We start from the raw sequence: 14,396 nt of genomic DNA, 5'->3' as shown, positions 1-14,396 counted from the left end.
CACAAGTGAAAGGCAACCACGCAGTGATGTTTCTCTCCCTCTCTTTCTCCTTTCCCCTCTCTCTAAAAACAAACAAACAAACAAACAAACAATAAATAAATAAATAAATAAATAAATAAATAAAAATAACAGCCTCCCTGGCTGGGTAGCTCAATTGGTCAGTGGCATCCTGATACAAGGTTGTGGGTTTGATCTCTGGTCAGGACACATACAAGAATCAACCAATGAATGTATAAGTGAGTGGAACAACAGATTGATGTCTCTGTCTCTGTCTCTGTCTCTCTCTCTCTCTCCAATCAATAAATAAAAAATTAAATTAATATAGAATTCATATGCTATATGTTGAAGAAATAGAATTAAAACCAAAATGTGCCAACCTCCCTACATTCTCCTCTGAAGTAGAAGAGAGAGAAAACTGTTCTATTACTGGATGAGAATGAAACGAGAATGTGACGCACAGCCCTGAGTCTGCTAAAGAGATTTCAGAGACAGAAAGAAATTTTATTCTTTTACGTAGACAAGCATATACATCCCATTGCATATATTTTCTCAGGATAAATGACAACTGTTCCTCAGGTAAAAGAACATGACATCACCAATTGTCACACATGATTTATCCTAAATTCACCTTGTAATTCTGGTAGACACCTGTGTTTGTTAATTGCCTTTAAAATGGAAAATAAACTACTCACATCTTTATGATAGAAGGTAGGTTTGTGCTTGGAGTCAGGCTCCAGCTAAAAATAGACTATTATCTTCCCACAGAAAATTGGAGATAAAAGCACCATCTTTTGCAATGATTACATTACAAAGAGATGGCTGCCAGCTTTTGAGAAAAGTATTTTGGGGTTGTAAAGCTGATATGATGGTCATTTAGGTTTTAAAAAGATTTACATCTCTTTCTAAGTGACAGAGAAATTTTTTCACAATTATTATTTTAAGTAAATGCTCTAAGAAAAGGCAAAGAGTCTCTTCCTTTTTGTACAAGAAGAAATTAAAGTTTATTTTTATTTTTTATTTGTGTTTAACATATACATTTGATTCACTCATTTCAAGTGTACGATTTGATAGTTTCTAGTATATTCACAGATATTAACAACCATGGCTGTAAATTTAGAATATTTTTACCCTCTAAATGAACTAGTTCCCCATTAGGACTCACTCTCCATTTCCTTGACAATACCCCTTCTAGACCTAGGTGACCACTAATCTATTCTTCTGTGTCTATAGATTTTGCTATTCTTCACACTTTATATAAAAGAAACCATACAATATGTGATATTTTGTAACTAGTTTATTTAATTTAGCACAATGTTTTCCATGTTCATCCTGGTTGTAAACTATGTCAATACTTCATTCCTTTGATTTCTGATTCATATTTTGTGGTATAGATACATGGCTCCCCCTGGCTGGTTTGGCTCAGTGGATTGAGCGTCGGCCTGCGAGCTAAGTGTCGCTGGTTCGATCTTCCAGTCAGGGCACATCAGAGAAGGAAAACTCTGACTCCAAAAAACCTCCGCTGCCTTGCGGCATACCTCTTCAGGGGAAAGGCTAAGGGAGTAAACCCCGACAGAAAATCCGGAGCCGGAGTCCCTAAGGCGGTTTGACGTTGTAGTCAACACCGGCAACTCCTGCGGCGCACCTGAAGCCAAGCTGTATTGACTCCGTCTTTCCCTTGGACCCTTCAGCTGCGAAGAGAGGGGGGGTCTGCTGCATGGGCAACAGCAGACCCTCCATATCACCCTGCCCAGGCTCTGTAGCTTCAGCTTCACTGGAGAGGACACTCCAGCGTCATCGCAAGATGTCGATTCAACATTGGAGGAGACAGATACCGTGTCACTCCCAATTCGGACTGCGCAGCCATTCTCGGCGGTGCAGATAGACTCTTAAGAAGCTACACCATTGTCTCTCGAGACGGACGGCTGCCGACGACGAGATACATGGCATTTTGTATACCTATTATTAGTTTATGTCACTTTGGGCCACTTACACTTTTTGCCTATTATGAATAATTCTGCAATGAACATTCATGTATAAAGTTTTTGTGTGGACATATATTTCCATTTTTCTTGAATATAAAAGTGGAATTTCTGGTTCATATGGTGACTCTATATTTATCTTTCTGAGAAACTGCCAAAATGTTTCCAAAGTGGTTGCACTATTTTATATTTGAATTTGTAATATATTAAAGTTCCAATTCATCTATATACTTGTCAGTGCTTATTATCAGTTTTTAAAAATTATTTTAGCCATCCAAGCGGATGAAAGTTTCTATCTAATTGTGGCTTTGATTTAAATTTCCCTGGTAACTAATGATGCTAATGTCTTTCAATATAATTATTGGACATTTGTACATCTTCTTTGGAATATTGTATATTCACATTTGTCCATTTAAATTATTTGTCATTATATACTTTAGTTATAACATTTTCTTATATCTATCTAGATGCAAGTTCTTTAATGAGACTTAGTAGGAGAATATGTCTTAAAATATTAATGAAATTAAACATTTAGGTTAAAAATTTACTTAATGCAAAAGAGGCATTAAAAAGTGAAACAAAAATATCAAGAGATATACAGAAAACAAAAAATAAAATGACAGATGTAAATCCAACAAATATATATAACAACATAAAAGATATATGGATTAAATAGTCCAATGAAAATGCAGTACTTGTCAGACTGAATGAAAGAAACAGAACAAGATCCAACCATTTGCTCTTTAAAGGAGACATTTTTCTTCAACTTTACAAATAACTTGAAAGTAAATTAATAGAAAATTAATATATAATGCAAAAAGTAACCATAAGATATCTTGGTTGACTATACTAACATCAAAACAAATAGACTTCAAATCTAAAAAATGTTACCAGAGATGAAGAGAGACGTTTTATAATTTTTAAAAAGTCAATACATTAGGAAGATATAACTAACAATCATAAAAATATATTCCCCTAACTAGAGAACCCCAAAATATATGAAGCAAAACCAGAATTTAAGGGAGAAATAGACAATTCAGCAAGAGTAGTTGGAGACTTTAATAGTTCACTTTCAATAATGCAATGAAGAATTAGGCAAAAGATCAATAAAAATATAAAACACAAGCAGTAATAGAGACAGACGCATAGATAGAGAGCAGGATAACAGCTGTTGTGGGGGCTGGGGGTGGAGGGATTGAGTAAAAAAAGAGAAAAAAAACTCATGGACACCGACAACAGTGCAGTGATTGCGAGGGGGCTGGGGTGAGGGGAGGTGGAGGAGGGTATAGAGAGTATAAATGATGATGGTGTTGTGGAATTGTGCACCTGAATCCTGTATAATTTTGCTAACTAGTCTCACCTCAATAAATTCAATGAAAAGAAAATTTAAATAATTAATCAAATTTAACCTTTGGCAAACTGTAAAACAATTAACCAATATTATAAAACAAGAACACAACCAATATCTATAGAACACTCCACCCAAAAACAGCAGAATACATATACATTATTCTCAAGTGCACATGAATATTCCCTAGGATAAACCTTATTTGGGGCCATAAAACTAGCCTTGATAAATTCAAAAGTACGTAGCCATAGCAAGTATATAGTCTCTGACCTGGAGTGTTTTTTCCACAGCAACAAATTCTACAACACCAACTGTGTGTCCAATAATTCAATTCAATTCTAACACTGTCTCCCTGGAGTTAGCATCAGATCTCACAAGTTAAAGGGCTGATTCCCACAAGATCATTCCTACTTCAGATGCCAGTTTCAAGTCTTGGTCCACCCATATTTCTGACTGAATGGCTATAAGTTGGAGTTTCCACTCTCTTGCTAACATGGCTCACAGAACTAAGAGAAACAATTTACTTATGTTTACTGGTTTATAATAATGAATACAAATTAGCAGCAGTCAAATGGAGAGATGCATAGAACAAGGTATGGGGTTGAGGACATGGAGTTTCTGTGACATTTTTGGTCATGCTGTAGGGGCACCAAATATTCCCTGTAAAAAGTTTCAATATGTAAGTATGTAAGGGCTTTAAATGTTCTTTGTAAGAAGTAGCAAGGACTTGCTAAAAGGCCTTGGAAAAAGGAATGTAAGAAGGAGTGTTATAGCAATTAGTGATTTACAAGCTAAAAGGACTTCAGCCTCTATCACCTCCCATTTGCTTGCTTGTGTCTGGTTTATAACATTTGTGAAGGTTGTGCTTTGCAGAATGTCTAGCCCTTTGAAAATAAATTGCTTCACAGGGAGTTCGTCCCTGGCTGAAGAGCTGTGTTGCTGTCGAAGATAACCTTTAGCCTTGCGAATTTCTGTTCCTGTTACTGCCAAGACATTCCTGCAGTCCTGCGCAGCCCCCTCTTCCTAAGGCTGTTTCCCGCCAAAGAAGAAACAAAGAGACTGCACCAGTATAAAAGCCCAGCGTTTAGACTCCATTGGAGGTTGGAGCATGTTAGAGACCTGCTCAGGGTCTGCCCAACTCCTGGCCAATATTAAAAATCCTTTGCTTAACTTTATACACCGCTTCAGAGTGTTCAATCTCGCCTATGTAGCCGTAACATTTTGGAGGCCCCAGCGAGATGCCTCTGTAAAGCGGTGCCGCCTTCGGTGAGCCCCCGGGGCTTCGTGCGGTCCCGTGTGTCTAGCTGACGTGTGGCAGGACAGCGGCCGCAAGCTCTGATTGGGAGCAATTCCCTGCACCTTCAGGAGACACTCGGGAGCTGCTAGAAGCCCTGACGGCCCAGTCTAGAGTAAGCAAAGGACAGAGGACAGCCTCGGCGACAGGTGAGTGGCAACCCATTTGGGCAGCGGACTTGGGCCACTGCCACTGAGACTTGGTCTCTTTTGTCCTCTGGACGCAGAGGTACATATTCCCGAACAGGGAATTTGTTGAAGCCGGCTTGGCTAGCTTCATTTGGATTGTATAGAGCTCTTTTGGTTTTGGGGTTCTGCTGCCTGTAGCCGATGCTGTTCATCTAATCTCAGAAGCCTAGGCAGGGTTTGGGTGGGATTGTTTAACCTCTGAGTGAATGTGTGAGTGAATGTTAAGGTTAAAGTAAAAAAAGTTATTTCCTCCTTTTTGTGTGCCTCCACAAACTTCGGTCTATGGAGTCTGAGTGGCCTCTAGCCTCGCAGGAGGAGAGGCCAAGCGGGCATTTGTTTGGCTTCCTTTGGGAGCTCCCAGCCCGTGTTTGTCTGCGCCGTGAGGGGGGAATTGCCCCTGTGCCTTGTGTTCCAGCTCCAAATTGTAATCCAAATTAAGTGCATGTTTGTGGCAGTCACCTTAGCCAACATAAGGGGACGCCAGTCTAAGCCTGCACCCACAGTTCCTGACTGTGTGCTCCGGAATTTCCCCAAGTTCCGGGGACAAAATTCCTTCATAAACTCTGGCACCCTGGAAACATTCTGTAGGTCAGAGTGGCCTGCTTTTGGGGTCAGATAGCCCCACCCCCCCTTGGGAGTACTTTAAATCTAAATATTATAAGTGTAAAATGGTGTCTCTCGGGAAGCAAAAATGCAACAAGCAGAAAGGAGAGGGTTATTGGAGGAAGTAGCAAGGCAGGAGGGAGCTGTGCCTTGAAAGAGTGGCTCCTGCTCTGCACTTCTAAGGGAAAAGTGTTTTTTTTAAGAAGAAAAAAAAAAGGTATTATCTTGCAGATGGCTAGTGAAGGCCAAACAAACGTGGGTTAGTTTCACATATTCTGTAATCTGGGAAGGCCCCTGGTTCCCAGATCAAATTGCTATCTCTCAAACAGCTGCAGGCGCAGGAGAGGGGGGTAGGGAACATGAAAACCAAGGCTATCAATATAGGCAGTGTTCCCCCCCCCAAAAAAAAAAAAATAAGCCTAGGACCCTCTGTGCTGTCTCCCGCTACCTTGTAGCCCTGGCCAGAGGGATGAGGCTCCTTAAAAATTTCCCCAGAGAACTTGCTTGCAGCATTTCTTTCCACCCCAGGTAACTTCTAGCAATTCAGTTTGCATCTGAATACTCCCTGCTGGAGCTGCAAGGAGGGACAATGTTAAATTTGCTAGCGAAGCAGCCGTCTAATCCCCTTGCTACAGGTTACAGAAACAGCAGAATGTCTGTCTCTCCAGCATGGAGGAAAAAAAAAAAAAAAAAGTGACACTTTTAAAACTCAGGCCGCTCTTTAAACTGGTGCAAGCTGCTTGGGTGCCAATCAGCAACACCTCTAAAGCTGTAACTAAAGAGCCTTCAATCTCCTCACTGCTTCAGCAGGGGGAATGTGCCTGTATCTTAAGGAAAAGTGTTGTTACACATGAATAAAACTAATGTCCATTCTAGACATCCTCTTCAATAGGAAAGAAAAAGGAATAATCAGGTGGGCTTCTATAAGAATATAAAAAAATGCAAGCATCCTCCTGGTCAGGGAATTGTCCTGGCCAAACAAAAGGTTCCCAATAAAATCCTAAATAGAATAGTAATAGGCCAAATAAAACAATTGAAAAACTTCTCAGGAAAAGCTCAAAAGTGTATGTTAGAAAAGAGAAAAAAAAGCAGGAAGCTTCAGAAAACTGCAGAATATCTACAAATCTAGGGAAATTTTAGCTGCTAAATACTGAGTTCGAGTAAAGTCCTTTACAGTGTGGAAAAGAACAAGAATTGGAAATAAATTATGGTTAAATCTGAATGGGTAAATATATGGAAAGTTTGTGAATGTTGCAGAAGGTCTGTGGAAAGTCATAAAAATGTATAGAAAGGTTGTGAAAGTTTTAAACCTGGGGAAAGGAAACCTCAACTACTTGTGGTCTAATTGTATGGTTACTGTACCTCTGTATTGGCATTTAGCCTTGGGACCTATGAAAGGTCATTTGGAATTCCCAGTGTTGGAATTGACATTAGCCATTGGGGACATAGAAAAGGTCTAGAATTCTCTGTATTGGTATTAGCCATATAATCTGAAAGGAAAATTGAGGTTTCCCAAAGAAAGTTAAAAAGAAAAAAAAAAAAAAAAGAAAACTTCACATGTAGGAAAGTGAACAAAAGAAAGTATAAGGCATGGAAATGCAGTTTTAGTAAATATTAGAAGAACAAGGATTTTCCTTCACACTGTATATTTTTCTCCCTACCTGATCCCTCCAGAATTTGGCAATTTAAAGAAGTAAGTAATGACATTAGGTTTCTTTGCATAAAACTAAAAAGACCAGTTGTTAATAAAGGTATTGTTAACCAAGACTTTGACTGGAATAATATGCCTGAAAGAGGCATGCTTAGGCTCTGGTTGTTACCAGGAAGCCCTAAGGAACTGGATTTAACTTTTGAAGCTAAGAAAAGCCCATGAAAAAAAGGCCTGACACCTTGGTTGGTTGTGCGGTTCATGGCAGTCTTTCCAGGGAAGGAACGAAGGTTGCTTTCCTGAAAAATGGCTAAAAGGAACGTCAAGGCACAATGAAAAATCCAAAGGACTTGGGAAAAGCAGGTGTTTACAGGCAAGGCTGAATGGCAGGTGTGTGGCTCAGCTTCTGTGCCCTAGTGGGCAGACTAATAGTCAGCATGAAGGTTCCTTGTATAAGTTCCAGCAAAGTAGACTTAAAAATCATATGTGGTCAATCACTGCTCTTGTTGTGTTTATGCAAATGGACAGGCTAAATTAAAACTGTATTTAATGCAGTTCCTTTAATAACAAGGAGGGTAATCTTAAGGAGAAAAATCGTGACTCAGGGAAAATCGCAATGCTCAGTGCAGCTAACTGTCTATAAAAGTTTATCTTCACTTAAATGTTAAACCAGGTCTGTGACATTATCAAGGATGCTTAATTTACAGGCAAGAAGAATGTCAAGTGCCTTGCAACTGGATGTCTTCCCAATAAGACAGTCTCTCCGATTTGGAGACTGGTTTGTGAATTGTGTTGTGTGAATTAACATGTGTGTTCTTTCTGTTTTCACAGGGCATAAGCTTATGATCTCATTACCTGAGTAATTGTACTTATAGGCCTCACTTAAGAAGCCCATCTGCAGTGCCTCCTCCTAAGACTCGACGGTTTGGCTGAACTAAGTGGTTGGGTTGGTAAAGTATGGGGTAGTCTGTGAGCTTCACTTTAAAAAACTTATTTCTCTTTTCTATCCTAATGACTTGGACAAAAAGGGCCTAAAGGTCTGAGAGGGGGGAAAAACCTAAAATATTTCCCTCAGCCCTAGCTAAGTATAGTGAGCAAAAGAATTTTGGACAGGTGTGACATGCCCTGCACACCTTCCTCCAAAGAAGCCATTTCTTTTCCTAATGTGGGACATTGAAAAATTAATCTCTGTCTTTTGTCATCTAGTAGTTGTGGGTTAAATTATGCCTTTTAACCCGGTTGCCAAATCTGTTGCCTCCAGAATATGACAAGGATGTCAATTTGTCCAACAGTGCCAGCCCTTGGAAACCAAGAATGCCGCTGCCCGGGGACAGCCAACTGACCTGGACTCTGCAAAATCCTTCCCCATAAGGGAGGGCCGCACTCCCCTCCACCCCCACTCTTATTAGAAATTCCTAGACCCAAGGGTAGGTAGGACGACGACCATGTTCAGCTTGAAGCAGCTAGAAGAGCACGAGACCTTCGCCCATTGTCCTCTTATAAAATAAAAGGTCTTAAGTCTAAGGAGGGGAATTATACAGGGGCTTCAGACATTCCTTATAAGAAAAGAAAAAAAACTGGGAATTAGGCTAATTCCTCCCAAGTATACTGCACTACATTGAAAAAAAAAGGGTAAGGCAAAAATAAGTACAGTGCCATAAAATTTTCTATCATTTTGAATGTAGTGCTTTCTTTGTTGGTCATTTCCTTAATTGCTATTAATCTTTGACTAGTTTTCAAAGCTGTAAAAACTTATTTTAGTCAGTTCCTAGTTGTTAATTTAATGTTTCCATAAGGGTCTGGAAATTTGTTTTCCATCATCTTGCTAACATTCCATTTGCTCTTCTTATTAATCATTGAATCTACAATGCATGGCACATAGCAAGTGCTTAACAAATGTCTGCTAAATTAAATTGTAAGTGTTTGCTTTAGGTTTGTGAGATATGTTGCTGGTATTTTAATAGAAATTGCATTGAATCTATGAATTGCTTTAAATAATGTGGACATTTTGGAAATGTTAATTCTTCCCATCCGTGGATGTGGTGTATGCTTCCATTTATTTGTGTCTTTCTTAATTTCTTTCTTCAGGGTTGTGTAGCTTTCCGAGTGCAGGTCTTTTGCCTCTTTGGTTAAGTTTATCCCTGAATACTGTTGCTTTTCTTGTTGCTATAGTAAATGGAATTTTTTTCTGGTTTCTATCTCTAATGTTTTGTTGGTATATAGAAACGCTTTTAATTTCTGAATATTAACTTTGTGCCCTGCCGTTTTGTCAAATTCATTTATTAGGTCAAGTAGTTTTTTTGTAAAGTCTGTAAGGTTTTCTATGTATACTATCGTGTCTTCTGCAAGTAGTAACAGTTTTGTCTTCCTTACCAATTTGAATGTCTTTAATTTCTTCCTGTCTAATTGCTGTAGTTAGAACTTCCAACACTGTTTAAAAAAAAAAAAGGAAAAAAGTAGACATCCTTATCCTGTTCCTAATATCAGAAGGAATGTTTTCAGTTTTTGTCCATTGAGTAGAATGTTGGCTTCAGGTTTCTCATATATAGCCTTAATTATGTTAAGGTATGCTCCCTCTATTCCCATTTTGCTAAGGGTTTTCATCATAAATGGGTGTTGTACTTTATCAAATGCTTTTTCTGCATCTATTAATATGATCATGTAATTTTCGTCATTCATTTTGTTTAGGTGATGTATTATATTTATTGATTTGCGAATATTAAACCATCCTTGTGTCCCTGGGATGAATCCCACTTGATCGTAGTGTATAATCTTTTTGATGTATTGTTGGATCCTGTTTGCCAATATTTTGTTCAGAATTTTAGCATCTATGTTCATTAGCGATATTGGCCTGTAGTTTTCTTTGTTATGTCTTGACCTGGTTTTGAAATTAAGGTAATACTGGCTTCATAGAAAAAGTTTGGAATTTTTCCCTTTTCTTGAATTTTTGGAATAGTTTGAGAAGGGTAGAAGTTAGTTCTTCCTTAAATATTTTGTAAAATTCGCCTGTAAAGCCATCCGGTCCAGGGCTTTTGTGTGCCGGGAAATTTTTGATTACTGTTTCAATTTCCTTCTTTGTTATTGGTCTGTTAAGACTTTCTACTTCTTAATTCTGTTTTGGAAAATTATATGTTTCTAGAAATTTGTCCATTTCATCTAGGTTGTCAAGTTTCTTGCCATATAGTTGTTTATAGTAATTTCTTACAATTTTTTGTATTTCTGTGTTATCGGTCATAATATCTCCTCTTTTGTTTCTAATTTTGTTTATTTGGATTCTTTTTTTCTTTATAGGCCTAGAACCAGCCCCTGCTTTTGTTAATCTTTTAAGTTGTTTGTTTAGTCTCAGTGTCATTTAATTCTGCTCTAACCTTAATAATTTCCTTCCTTCTGCTTGCTCTGGGCTTTGTTTATTATTGTTTTTCTAGTTTTTGTAGCTGTGGGGTTAAATTTTTGTGTGGAGTTCTTCTATCCTCTTTGGGTAGGCCTGTATTGCTATGGACTTTCCTCTCAAAACTGCTTTTGCTGTGTCCCTTTTAGTTTTGGGATGTTGTATACTCATTATCATTTGTTTCTGAAAACTTAATTTCTTCCTTGCAGCTCCTGAAAGCTAGCATTATAAATACCCAACTCCTTATCCTTGCTACTAAGCCCCTCCTGAAAACCAGGGTTTAAAAACCCTACTTATAGTCCCTAGATGTCCCTAATAGGTTTAGTCCAGGGACTAGAGGGGGGATTATGTAGGGGCACCAAATATTCCCTGTAAAAAGTTTCAATATGTAAGTATGTAAGGGCTTTAAATGTTCTTTGTAAGAAGTAGCAAGGACTTGCTAAAAGGCCTTGGAAAAAGGAATGTAAGAAGGAGTGTTATAGCAATTAGTGATTTACAAGCTAAAAGGACTTCAGCCTCTATCACCTCCCATTTGCTTGCTTGTGTCTGGTTTATAACATTTGTGAAGGTTGTGCTTTGCAGAATGTCTAGCCCTTTGAAAATAAATTGCTTCACAGGGAGTTCATCCCTGGCTGAAGAGCTGTGTTGCTGTCGAAGATAACCTTTAGCCTTGCGAATTTCTGTTCCTGTTACTGCCAAGACATTCCTGCAGTCCTGCGCAGCCCCCTCTTCCTAAGGCTGTTTCCCGCCAAAGAAGAAACAAAGAGACTGCACCAGTATAAAAGCCCAGCGTTTAGACTCCATTGGAGGTTGGAGCATGTTAGAGACCTGCTCAGGGTCTGCCCAACTCCTGGCCAATATTAAAAATCCTTTGCTTAACTTTATACACCGCTTCAGAGTGTTCAATCTCGCCTATGTAGCCGTAACAATGCCACCCTCTTAGCACCTCTCTGAACCTCATTGTTCAAGAGTTTTTACAGAATTCAATCTCCAGCCTCAACCACCCCCTCTTCCCAGAGGTCAGTGAATTGAGCTGCAAGTTCTAACCCTCTAGTCAATTGGTCTTTCTAGTGACCAGCCCCATCTCTGGGCTATCTAGGACCCCACCTTTGGTCATCTCATTAGCATAAACTCAGGTGCAATCAGAAGTGGTTCATTATAAATTAAAATAGACACTTATTATTACTCATGAACTTCTAAGGGTTTTCAAAGTTCTGATCTAGGGACCAGAGATCAAGACAAAATATATTGTCATATATCATAGTCCACAATGGAATTAAATTATAAGTCAGTAACAAAAAGGAATTTTGGAAATTCACAAATATGTGAAAATTAGCACACTCCTAAATAACCTGTGGGAACAAGAGAAAATCATGAGGAGAATTATAAAATAACTTGAGATGAATGAAAATGATTGAATTACTAATTTAGAAACTTCCCACAAGGAAATGCCATGGCCTAGATTCCTTCACTGGCTAATTCTACCAAACATTTAAACATACATTAATATCAATTCTTCAAAAAATCTTCTAAATAGTATTAGTGGAAAGACTTCTCAACTCATTCCATGAGACCAGTATTATCCTGATACCAAATCTGGACAAAGACAACACACACACACAAAAAAAAAACAACCTTGCAGACTAATTTATCTTATGACTATAGATACAAAAATTCTCAAACAAAATACTAGCCAAATCCAGCAGTATATATCAAGAATTATACACCAAAGCTAAGTGAATTTTATTCTAGGGATGCAAGGGTAGTTTAATATTCAAATATACAGGGTGAGGCAAAAGTAAGTTTATAGTTGTGAGTATGCAAAACAAAGTTTATATTATTATTTATTAATTATTGTATTATTTTCCATATGAAAAATTGTAAACCTATCTCTGTCTTACCCTGTAAATTAATAAAATACAACAAAGAATAAAGGACAAAAGTCACATAATCATCTCAATGGACACACAAAAATGTTTGAAAAAATTGAACATGCATTCTTTTTTTTTTTTTTTTTTTTAGAGCCAGGTAGGTGAGACTTTATTTTGGGGAAAAAGGAAAACACTTGATTTGGCTTCTAGTCGGACATGGGTAAAAGGCAGTAAACTCCCCCACCCCAAGGGCGAGCTGAGAACTGGGTGGGGCTGAGCTTCAGGTGGGCCACCTGTGCCCTCCACCCTCCTGCGCAGCTCGGAGGACCTCCCGTCAGCAGCAGTCATTCACTTGGGCAGGACATCAGATGACTCAGACACCAGCTTCCCATCGCGGGTCTTGATCTCCTTCATAACCACCATCTTGGGGGAGCTGGTGCTGGTGCGGCTGAAGGAGCCAGAGCTCCCGCCAGAGCCCAAGCTGGCCTGGAAGCCCATGCCATAGTTGAGGTTGCTGTAAACTGGGCTCAGCGCACCTGAGTAGCCGCTGGTGGTTGGCATGGATACTCATGTTCTGCATCCCAGACCCAGCCGGTTCACCTCGCCCTCCAGCAGCTAGCGGTAGGTGGCGACCTCCACGTCCAGGCCTAGCTTGACGTTCATGAGCTCCTGGTATTCACGCAGTTGCTGGGCCATATCCTGCTTTGTGGTTCTCAGAGCAGCTTCCAGATCAGCCACCTTGGCCTGAGCATCCTTGACGGCCAGCTCACCACGCTGCTCGGTGTCAGCGATGGAGGCCTCCAGGGCAGCCCTCTGGCCTTTGAGGCCATCAATCTCAGCCTGGATGCGGCTGATGCTCCGATTCATCTCAGAAATCTCCGTCTTGGTGTGACGCAGGTCATCCCCATGCTTCCCAGCCAATGTCTGCAGCTCTTCATACTTGATCTGGTACATGGTCTCAACCTCAGCCCGGCTGCGGTTGGCAATCTCCTCGTACTGGGCCTTGACCTCGGCAATGATGCTGTCCAGGTCCAGGGAGCGGCTGTTGTCCATGGACAGCACCACGGACGTGTCGGAGATCTGGGACTGCAGCTAACGAATCTCCTCTTCATATAGCTGCCTGTAGAAGTTGATCTCATCGGTCAGTCCTTCCAGGCGGGACTCCAGCTCTACCTTGTTCATGTAAGCTACATCCACATCCTTCTTGATGAGGACAAATTCATTCTCCATCTCTGTGCACTTGTTGATCTCATCCTCATACTTATTCTTCAAGTCCTCCACCAGCCCCTGCATGTTGCTGAACTCCGCCTCCAGTCTCAGTTTCTCCTGGGACAGTGTTTCCAGCTGCCGCCGAAGGTTGTTGATGTAGTTCTCGAACATATTGTCCATGTTACTGCGAGTCATCTTCTGCTGCTGCAGAAGAGTCCACTTGGTCTCCAGAATCTTATTCTGCTGCTCCAGGCTCCGCACCTTATCGATAAAGGAAGCAAACTTGTTGTTGAGGGTCTTGATCTGCTCCTTCTCCTGGTTGTGCACGGCCTGGATGTTGGGGTCCACCTCCAGCTTCAGGGCTCTGGTTCACTTGGACGGCTTTGATGGACCCTATACTCCCCGCTCCGCTGAAACCTCCAGCCAGATTCATGTTGGCACCCAGGCCAACCCGGTAGGCGCTGTCCACCCAGGAAAAGGCCGAGGAGCTGATGCTGGGCCCACTCGAGTATGAGCGGCTGCTGAAGGCCCGGGGGCCAGAGGTGGACACTTTGTAGGTGGTCTTCTGGGTCATCCTTGTGGACATGGTGGAGGCTGGAGTGGAGGCAAGAAGGCCAAACCAGACAGAGGTTCAAGAAGGAGCCAAAAATCTGCTTCTTGATCATGCATTCTTAATAAAAACTGAGCAAACTAGGAAAAGAAGGAAACTTTCTCAATTCATTAAAGAACATGTATGAAGAACCCATAGCTAACATCACACATATGAGTAAATTCTTTGTGATCTCAGTAAGGAAAATCTTTCTTAGATAAGACAAGAAAAGCACAAGCAAAGAAAAAATAGAAAAATTATACATCATCAATATTAAAA

At 40.2% G+C, this 14,396-nt stretch overlaps 1 pseudogene; it reads right to left on the bottom strand.

Moving 5' to 3' along the window:
* Positions 1–12,654: 12,654 nt before the first annotated feature.
* Positions 12,655–14,171, bottom strand: LOC149991668 (keratin, type II cytoskeletal 8 pseudogene; annotated as a pseudogene).
* Between the last annotated feature and the right edge of the window lie 225 nt (positions 14,172–14,396).

Source organism: Furipterus horrens, unplaced genomic scaffold, assembly GCF_987537825.1.
Source record: "Furipterus horrens unplaced genomic scaffold, mFurHor1.1.pri manual_scaffold_17, whole genome shotgun sequence".
NCBI lineage: Eukaryota > Metazoa > Chordata > Mammalia > Chiroptera > Furipteridae > Furipterus > Furipterus horrens.
The sequence above is the reverse complement of the archived record's forward strand: the minus strand, read 5'-3'. Positions and strand labels throughout refer to the sequence as shown.